Source organism: Rhodnius prolixus, unplaced genomic scaffold, assembly GCF_049639745.1.
Source record: "Rhodnius prolixus isolate KJV_2025 unplaced genomic scaffold, Rpr scaffold_5, whole genome shotgun sequence".
NCBI lineage: Eukaryota > Metazoa > Arthropoda > Insecta > Hemiptera > Reduviidae > Rhodnius > Rhodnius prolixus.
Window position 1 is genome coordinate 32,927,728 of NW_027411624.1, and position 10,063 is coordinate 32,937,790.

At 31.8% G+C, this 10,063-nt stretch overlaps 1 non-coding gene across 1 annotated transcript; it reads right to left on the minus strand.

Annotated features, from left to right (window-relative positions):
* Window positions 1-7,481: 7,481 nt before the first annotated feature.
* Window positions 7,482-7,554, minus strand: TRNAK-CUU (transfer RNA lysine (anticodon CUU)). Its single transcript has one exon. It is a non-coding gene; the product is annotated as a tRNA-Lys (tRNA).
* Between the last annotated feature and the right edge of the window lie 2,509 nt (window positions 7,555-10,063).

A 10,063-nucleotide genomic window follows, 5' to 3' on the forward strand; every position in this document is an offset into this window, starting at 1 on the left:
TCTTCAGAATGTCTCAATAGATCAAAAACAACGTCATATAATAACTGTATCAGGTACTTTCTGTTGCCGTACTCAAAGGCCTCAACAAATCTTAGTATATTATATATGTATTTATATAAAAAGAAACTGAGACAATGCTTCGGGCTGTAGAGGAGATGAAGAACCACTCAGAATTATGACAAACCAATGAAATCATACCTAAAAGGTGTTTTAAAATTACTCCGCTCTTCAATTGGAAGAGTCTGTGACAAGAGTCGCTATTCAGAAGCAACTGATCGCAACAAAAAGCAAACTACAGTGTTCTATTATAGTTTCTACAAAAAACAACTGAATTTTCGCGATTATAGGTTTCAAGGGTAGATCTGTGGGTAATAGGATTGACACTTGTCGCCAGCGTTGTCGCCAATATGAGCCTAGTTGACTTTTTTACTCGGTTTCAATCACTATTTGCCAAGTAAGTATTTGCCAAAATTTGCCTTTATTTAGAAATAGATATATACACACATTAAAGAACAAAGTCAGTTACAAAACTCTGAATGCATTAAATAATTTTAAGCATTCACTTAAATTTGGTTAAGCCTCAAGCGAAATTCTTTTAGTGCTCCAAGAAGTAACGTAACATTTCTTTTATTGCTAGATTTTTAAAGAATTATAAATAATAATTTAGTAATTTGTACTGTTAAATTGACTATAAAAAGTAAGGTGTCAAGTAAATTGATATTTGTTTGTTTACATATTTTCAAATCAGAAGGAGCTTCAGCAAGAATTGAGTATGAACCTCAATTTAAACAAGTGTTCATTTTATGAGAACAAATTTAGATTCGACCCAATATTTTCTAATTCGTCCACAGAAAACTATTACTGCTTCCATCTTTGTTAACAAAGATTCACAAAGGATGTTTTAATTATTGTTATTTCATTTTATAATAAGGAACAGAACAAAGAAAACTGAGAGCGGAAAAATGCACAATTTATTCTTTTGCATATATTCAAAATAAGTAAAACCAACAAGTTTTGCAATAAAATCTAGAACAAACCAGAAGGGGACACAAAGTTGTTTGTATTTTATTATAAATTTTACGCAATTTTAGTATTTTTGAATGTCAGTTCTGAATAAATGAGAACAGAGTTTTATTTAAGCAAAACACTATTAATTTTAGACTTCACTTTTCAAGCATCATTTTACAATATAATTTCCATTTTCATGTAAACAATACACAAGAGATGCTTACTCAAAACTGTGATTATAATGTTTCGTTTAACAGGTTTGATTACTGTTTCACATAAAATACAGAAAATAAATTAATACTACAATTCTTAATCAATAGAAAAGGAGGGATAAACATATAAACCTGCAATGGTTTTGGTTTTGTGCCTAACTTCTGTGCACAATTTGCGGTTACCTTGAATTAGCGAACATAATCGTCTGGTCTACATTCTGTACAAGGTTGTGTAACATTCTTTCATTCTCATATGGGTTGAGCATTTCTTTTGCAGATCAGAAACTTAAATATTGTCAGCTAAAGTTTAATAGTTGAATGCTTTTATTGTTTTAAGTAATTCGAAATTGTAGATTTAGTAAAAGAAAAAATGTACAGAAAATATTTTAGCTGCGACAGTTACTTTATTGATATAAAAGACAATGTTAAGAAAAAAATTAAAATTTAGCAAAAGGAAGGAAGTAATGAGTAAGAAAGAAGAAAAGTTGAATCATCAGAGAGAATTCCGCACTTACATGGAGGAGAGGGAGTAGTGAGGGAGAAAAGCTTAAATAATTTTTCTACAAAAGGAAGTCCTGTAAGCACATGCAACTACTGAGTTGGCCGATTGAGGTCATTGCAGTTTTTTTCTCCATGTGGGCGATGTATTGCATACATGTGGAGTATGTATTTAACAATAGAGCCTGCTTAAATGCTCTAGGCCAGTTAACACCTCAGCAATAGACTCTTGGTGACTATGAATCTCTTCATAACTCCATAACTTCATAGTTGACATGATTACGAACTCCCTTAAATCAAGAAATGAAAATATGCTTTATTTATCAAAACTATCCACAGATTTCTTAAGTTTCAACTAATTATTACATTATTATTAGCTTTTAAAAAGTTTTTTTTAAACAAAAGTTCAAATCAAGATTATATCTATTATTTGCGTCCACTATTTCTTTAAGATAAGGTTGCTAATCCAGTTGAAGGGCAGGTTGAAAGTCCTAAAATTGAAAGGGCCCTAAAATTTTGTTTTAACCTAGAATTCTTTTCTTTTAACCTCACATGAGGAAATAGTGTCAGATGTGTGAAGAAAATTGTTGGATCCATTTTAGAGAAATCTGAAAAATCGTATAACTAAAGTTGTACTTGCTGGTGGACGGATTTTGTTTAAAACCTTGGTGATAGAAGCGGCATTAGAACTAAACAGAAATACTAACTTTGAGCTTTGTACTTCTAGATATTATTTTCACGTAAAAAGAAAAACACACATTCGGAACTTGGGCTAAAACCAAGTTCTGTGTAAACTTTATTTCAAAAATTTAACGATCAGAACACTTCAACTTACCAGGAGTTACCAGGTAAGTTAATAATAAAGAGTGACAAACTAAAAGCAAAATTTTTAAAAGATTTAAAAGGTTATTCACCCGTAAATATGACAAATGTTCTTTAAAATTGGTGGTATCACTTGACAAGAAAGTATCTAATCTTAATTTCGTTAGAATGCGATTAAACAAATAAAAAAAAGCCCTTCATTTCGACCGTGACCTCGTGAATACAGTGGCGACCTCACTGTCTCCGACTTGATTTATTCACGTGTCTATTGCACGGGCTCACTTTACCACACACACTATCTCATTACAGCAACTGGAGTAGTTAGGTGCAAGTAGCTAGATCGCAAACCAATTGCAAGATATTATCCTGTTTGTCAACAGTAACTCAGCTTGTTGACTTAATCTGTTGAGAGAAGCTGTTATACAGTAATGAAAGGACTGGTCTGATTGTTAGCAGACTCATCTAAACACCATTTTTCTATCTTCTGGCAGTATTTTAATATTCAATTTAAAAAATTACTAAATAAGAGTAGAAAGTTACGGATTAATTAAAGTTTTTAAAATTAATAATTTCGTTTTTCGATCCATCCAAAAAAAAATCTGGTACATAAAGAGTGTGAAAAATTCAGTGAGCACACTTGTAACACTTGTTTTTGAACCACACAAGAACAAATTTCAATGTAACACGGAAACAATGACAAAAAAGTAATATTTTCTGCCAGATTTTGCGTTTTAATCGCTACTGTGCGACATACGTTTTCTGGTAATTGAATGAATAACACTAAGTTCAATTGCACTAAGTTGATAACTGTCTCCTTTTTGCCTTTAGGCCATGATGTTAATATTCAAAAACAACGTTTAGAAACGACCTTGAAAATGAAGAGAATTCTAAAAATACACACAGTTTCATAAAGACTTGTTATTCCTAATCTCATGAGATGGACTCCAAGTAATCCATCGCTCTGTTTCTGTCTTTAACTTCTTCCACCTGTTTCACGGTAACCTGTCCAAATTGTACAGAATATTCTTTTGTTTCTGCATGCCCTGAGAGTTTAGTTCTTTCTCTTTTTTCACTACATCTATTCATTTTTTTACCCCCTTATTATGTACATTCTTCTTTTTTAGAGGAAACATCTTCAATATATCTGCTTTTTGCTAGATTCGTGTAGATTTCTCTAGATTTTCGTAATTGAATTGTCCCAACAAATATTTTCAAATCCTTGATGTTGGAAAAAGTTTGGCTTGAAAGTGCAGTCGTAACAAGGCGTGAGAGGAAATGAGAGAGAGACACGCAGAGAAATCCTTAAAGAAACTTCAAATTCCTATAGATACTTCTCTAGTAACCCGACAAAATCTTATGAGAATTCGACAATCTGTCAACTCTAGTTCCAGTTTTCTAAATATTCTACCGTTTTCAGAATAGCCTTTTCTATAAGCAAATTTACTTTAGAACCTTATAGAGAGATAAAGCTAAAAGACTAGTTCTCACCAGTCTTATAGTAATAATATTTAATTTTTATAAATTTAATTTTTTATAATCCTGTTAAAACAATGTCAATAATTATTTTAACTACCTGTTATTTCTTACTTCATGCAATAGTTTGTTCATAATCAAATTGGTTTTTAATTTTTAAATTTTATAATTCTAATAGCTAGATAAACTTATTAGTTTTCAAAGCAGCCACTAGATGGCAGAAGATGGTTAATAAGTTACATGCAAACCAATAAGCTCAATTTTTATTTATTCTTCCTAGGATATATTTTAATAATGTAGTTTACAATAAAATGTATTTGATACAAATTACAGAATCTTATAGAGTATCTGTTTCATGGAATGACACCTGACAACACACCAGTAAGTTACTGCTAATTTAAAAATGTAATATTTTTTAGGAGTAATGTTCTTAGGTTTTAGGGATGTTCTCCAAGTGATAACTAAAATTTAAGTTACATCAGAAATTGGTCAATAGTTTTAGATTTCAGATTTAGAACTTTTTATAGTGACAATATCTATTTAATGCTCTATTTTAAACTTTCTTATAATCTCGATCCATTCATAAACCTTAGCCTGAAACTTCAATAACATTTTTAACATAGAATTGTAAATATTTGGAATGATATGTAGCTGAAATCTGCTGAAAATTAATCACATCTTTGAAAATTAAAAGAAAAAAAATCATGTCCGTATTAGCATCGCACTCAATTTAATTCTGAGCAGCTAATTTAAAAGTTTTGAGATTCTGATTGTTTCTGGTTGAGCACTTTTAAAAATATGGTAAATTATCATCATAAAAAAACAGTCGCCATTATCTAGATTTAATGTAACCAGTTTTTTTTATTACTTGGCTAAAAAAAAGAAAAAGTAAAGGATGATCTGAGTGCATACTGAGAGGGGAGATGTATACATTTTCATCTCTTATGTCAACACAGCCGTCCAATCTGTCAGTCTGTATTCATCCTTTCCTTTACTGGAAATGTACTCATGCTTATGTATTTCAAAATAATACAACCATTTAGCGTACATTCATTGTGGTTTTTACAGTTGTGAATGAGATCACTTTATTCAGAGTTACTGCGAACAGACATATTACTGAAGCTTCCCACCCATGAATGCATTATGTTTGTTGTCATCTAGTTTCTGCGACTTTAAGCTTCTACTGTTTTCATTACGCTTGAATTTTCTTCAATTACCAGGAACTGTATGAATAACACTATCAGAGGAGAATAAAAGTGGTTTTTACTCACTCTGAGAACATAAAAATTGGAATGTGATTAAATATGGGCCACCAGGGCAGGTCTTCTGTCTATCTCTAACAAAACTAGAAAGTATAATTACATGTAGCTATGAATTAACCTTTCAATAAACACGAATTTGAATTAATAACTCCAGATTATAATTCAAGTATGTCATTTAATTTCTAAACAAATGATTAAAGAGTTTTATTGAAAGATGGACATTATGGAGTTAGTAGGGAGAGAGGCAATCAGCTCTTCACTTTGTTAATAGACATAAGTATCACAGCAACAAAGGTGTGGATCTCGGAGCGGACTTGTGGTCAAAAGCCATTACGATGTTCTCTCATGTGCTTCATGGGCTCTTCTTTAACGATATAACATTTGTCAGAACGCTAAAAACACGCTGTAATTCGTTCAGTAATTTACTTCCTTAGACTCACAACGACGATGCTCGCCCAACCAAATCTCCTTTGCACAGAATAAAAGCAACTAAAAATGCTTGCAAACACAAAATATGAAGAGAAGGAATCAACAATTGAAACACCGTATGCCACTTTTAGTGATCCAACTGAGAGGTGGATTTTTATAATACCAACACAAATGGTTTCATTTGTTTTCCAGTTAAACCATTTCTTTTGAGTCCAATAAAAGGCGATGGAGAATATTATCGGTTGTAAACCTAAGTTAAAACCAATCAGCCAAATTCATATTTTGAGGTGATGCTAAATTGCCCAATTAAAAAAAAAATTCTTCCTTTGTTTAACAAGCGAAGTGAAAGTAAACTGCAAAATAATTGCATTCTTCTTATACACATCATTTAATTATTGTTTATGAAACCAAATACCTAATTTTGACAAATGCCTGTATGTGCTACTATAATAATTATGATGTGTACAGCCGATATTGCATGTAATTAGGGATAGGAGTGTGAATAACTAAAAGAGTTCTCTTTCCCTTGGTGTTATTTAAAGATAGAGTACAGCGAGGTCAATAAGGGGGTTGGTTTGGTAGAGTATTGTCTGACCCAATTAGGCAGTGGGCGGTCTATTTTCAACTGATGGCGTAGAGAAGTAGTACTATATACAGCACTACTATAGAATAATAAGTGAACATTGAACAGTGTACTGTGTGGTTTTGTGGAGAGGGAAACTAGAAATGTTAGTTAAAAGAGTGTATTACCAGCTGTTTAAGATTAGCAAGTAAACATACCTGACAGCGAAGCCAGAACCCCTGCCTATTTGTACCATTGTTATTTGTCAACACTATAATAAAATATCTTCAACTTTCCTACTAAAAGATTATTTATTTGACACCTCTTGTCCTTCAAATCATCTGCCATTATTTATGTAGGTTTAGAATGAAAGATTCATATTTAACAGAACATGTAATTGCTAGTGAAATTTTTAAACAAAAGGAACTCATTCTGCCTCCTTAGTTTTTAGTGTTAAGACAAATACACTTGAATGTTTGTTATATTGAGTGGGAAGTCAGTGATGAAGACATTGTAAGTCGTAACAAGGAGATACAATAGATTAATAGAGATTTGTAGGACAATTGGCTGTAAACTTCAATCAGTGAATTTCTTAACGCCATTTTTAGTCAATTTTTAGATTTTTGCACTATCTGTTGGTAGAGGCGTGAATTGGCTTGTTGAGAAAAGCTTGTATCTTATTCCAGACAACACAACACTGTCGATCACCGGACAGTGTGCTATAAAAAGCTCCTAGGAAGAGAAAATCTAAAGACCAGTAAGTGGATTCGAACCCATGATCTCCGCTTTGGAATCCAGTATACACACCACTGAGCTAATCCCTTCCCTATATAACTTTTAATTATTGAATTTTTACCAGAAAGATCTTCTAAAGTAAGATTGGAGTTGAATCTTTCTAAAAGTATCATTTAAGTTGGATGCAGGATTCATTACCTAAATAATATTATTAGAAATTCAGTATGTAAGTTTAATTTTTTTTTAAATTCTCACGAAAGGAAGTGCCATTTTAAAAAATAAAATTTGTGGTTTTCAGAGATTTTCTTCGCACTGCTTCAAGAAAATTTTATTAAGTAAACTGCGGAATGGTAGAGTCTTAGGAGCATTAACAAATAATAGATTTTTTTTTTTGTAAGAATTGCTCAAAAAATAACCATAGTTAGTTTTCTTGATAATTAAAATAAATTGCAATTGAAAGCAACTTAAGAAAAAAATTAACGCCCAACGTGGGGCTCGAACCCACGACCCTGAGATTAAGAGTCTCATGCTCTACCGACTGAGCTAGCCGGGCTGTTACGCTGAGGTGTGTCAATTATGTTCTAACACATTACACAAACATTTTTCGCTTTTTTTATATTGGTTTTCATTTAATTTAGATTTTCTATAGCTATCACAGAACTAATTTTAATATACACCTGTAATAAATAATTAATATTTTTACGTAATATCCAAATTACCAGCCCAGGATAAATTTAATGAAAATTTATTTTAGAAAAAGTACGTCAACTTCACATAATGCATATTCATTATTACATTCACGTTTCATTTTTATTCTAAAGCTATCTGAAATTATATGAACAGTACTTCTTTTTATTTTATTGAATTCTTAAGAATTAGTAAGAATAATGTTTAATAAGAAGTCAAGATAATTATTTCCATAAATTTTTCTAAACTCAGGAGAAAAGGTTGTACTGTCTCCAAATTTTCCTTTAAAAATTTCCAAAAAACTCTAGTAAATTTTAATTTAATAGAATCAATTAATTTGAGTTGGTAACACTGCATTACGTTGAGGTTATCTTATTGTTTTTTGTGCACTGAGCGCCAGAACAAGTAATTTGTTTAATACGCAGTGTTCTAATTCTTTGTTTGTATTCAATAAAATATTACAGTTAAATCGTGCGATATTTATCAAACCCAATAAATTTGCTCACTAGGCTTTCTCTGATTAACCAACCGAACCCATCCCCTACTTACTTGTATCAGTATTTCTGTAAAGATTGGAGTTATTCCTCCACTTATTTTTGTATCACAATAATATAGTAATTGAAAAAACACAAACTAATCTAAGGCATATCGTTAATGTTGAACCCCCATCTTGTATAATCGTTAAAGGTACGCCCGGAACTCGAAAAAAAAATTCCCTAATTCTGAATTATGTCTGTGTTTTAATCGTAAAAGACAAGTGTAAAGAGTAGCTCAAGACAAGTGGTAACGCACCATTTAATGTGCAATTGATTATTCATTTCTAAAAAATGTCTTCTTATGTTGAAACCACTCCTGTTCTTAGGAGCCGAAATTCAATTTACGTACATAATGAACTAAGATTTGAAGAAAATTGTTAGGCCCTTTTAGAAAAAAAAATGTAATTGCAATGGAGTATGATTTTTTCTACAACTACCTATTACTTTAAACAAATGGATGCGAACTTAAGGAGATGGGGTTTCAAAGTGAGTTATAATTTTTATTATTATGATTTCAATGTTTCCACTTCTTCGTATCATGTGATACATCAGTTTATGAGCTTTTGAAGACGATTTCCCCTTCTTATTATTGCATACATTCAAGATGGTGTCACCAAGTCAGAAATATGTTTAAATAGTCTTACAGCTAAGATGTTAGGTAGTCTGGCAAAGGAAGGGTAGGCGGTTATGTATTAAATAAAAAAAAAAAAATTAAAAAAGTTAAGTCAACCGAAGATGGGGGAGATTTGTAATGTGCTCTAAGTTTTTACTGAGCATGGTTAGGGTAGAAGCTATTGGGAGAGAGATTGGTTTAGCAAAGGCAGGTCAAAGTCATGAAACACCCTGAGGGCAAACCATGGGGACACCAGTTGTGTGCATTCCACTCTCCTTGCCTGCCCTCTTTTTTTCCTCCTATCTCTCTCATTCTCCTTTCTGCTCCCTCTCGGTGTGTGCCTGTAGTATTGAGTGCATAATGAGGTCGTCCCTATTTGTCGAGGATTATCTGTCGACAATAGACTCTGGCCGGCAACAGCAGCTGAGACCCTCCGGGGCCTGCCTTTGCCTTTGGGCAGCAGCCATATTGACTGACAGAGGGAGATGATCTCAGAATGGTAACCACACTAAATTGACAAAAATATACGTGTAGAACTTACACGCATAGATCAAAAGTATCAATAACATATCCTACTCTTAAATAATAAAATACACTTCTACAGTTATAAAATGCAGTTGATTAAAAATACTTCAAAGTTTCCCTAATTAAGCTGGTTTAAATATTTAAAGAACTTAAGTTGTGGAAAAATATAAAAAAAAAAACCTCAATCAACTGTCGTATACTTTATAATTAGACTTATTATGTCTAATATATTTTTTTAATTAAAATTAACTCGGACAATTCTCTAAATTATAAATAAGTCTTTTAAAATTGTTAGAGGTAGGACTACTCTATTCAACTGGCTTAGCTCATTCTTAACAATTCTGTTTAGTTATAAAAACAGTTAGGGAAACGGTGGAAAACAGCATTTTGGCAATTATCTAAATGAGTTGCCTTAATACGAGAACCAATGTTTTTTGTTTCTTAACTCAGTAAACTATTTAGTGAACAACTTCATCAAATTTTATACAAAGATTCGTACATCTCTTTCTAGCAAAACTTCTGTTTCTGTACAAAACTTATAAATTATAAATTTATTACAATTCTTTTTAAAATGAACTAGAATTTTCAGAAGCCTCCAGAAGACTCACTTAACTGTTAGATGATACTACATTTTAATCAATGATCCTTTATCAGCACCCAGAACCTTTAATCCTTCTTACATCCGAATGTGCACAGTTAAA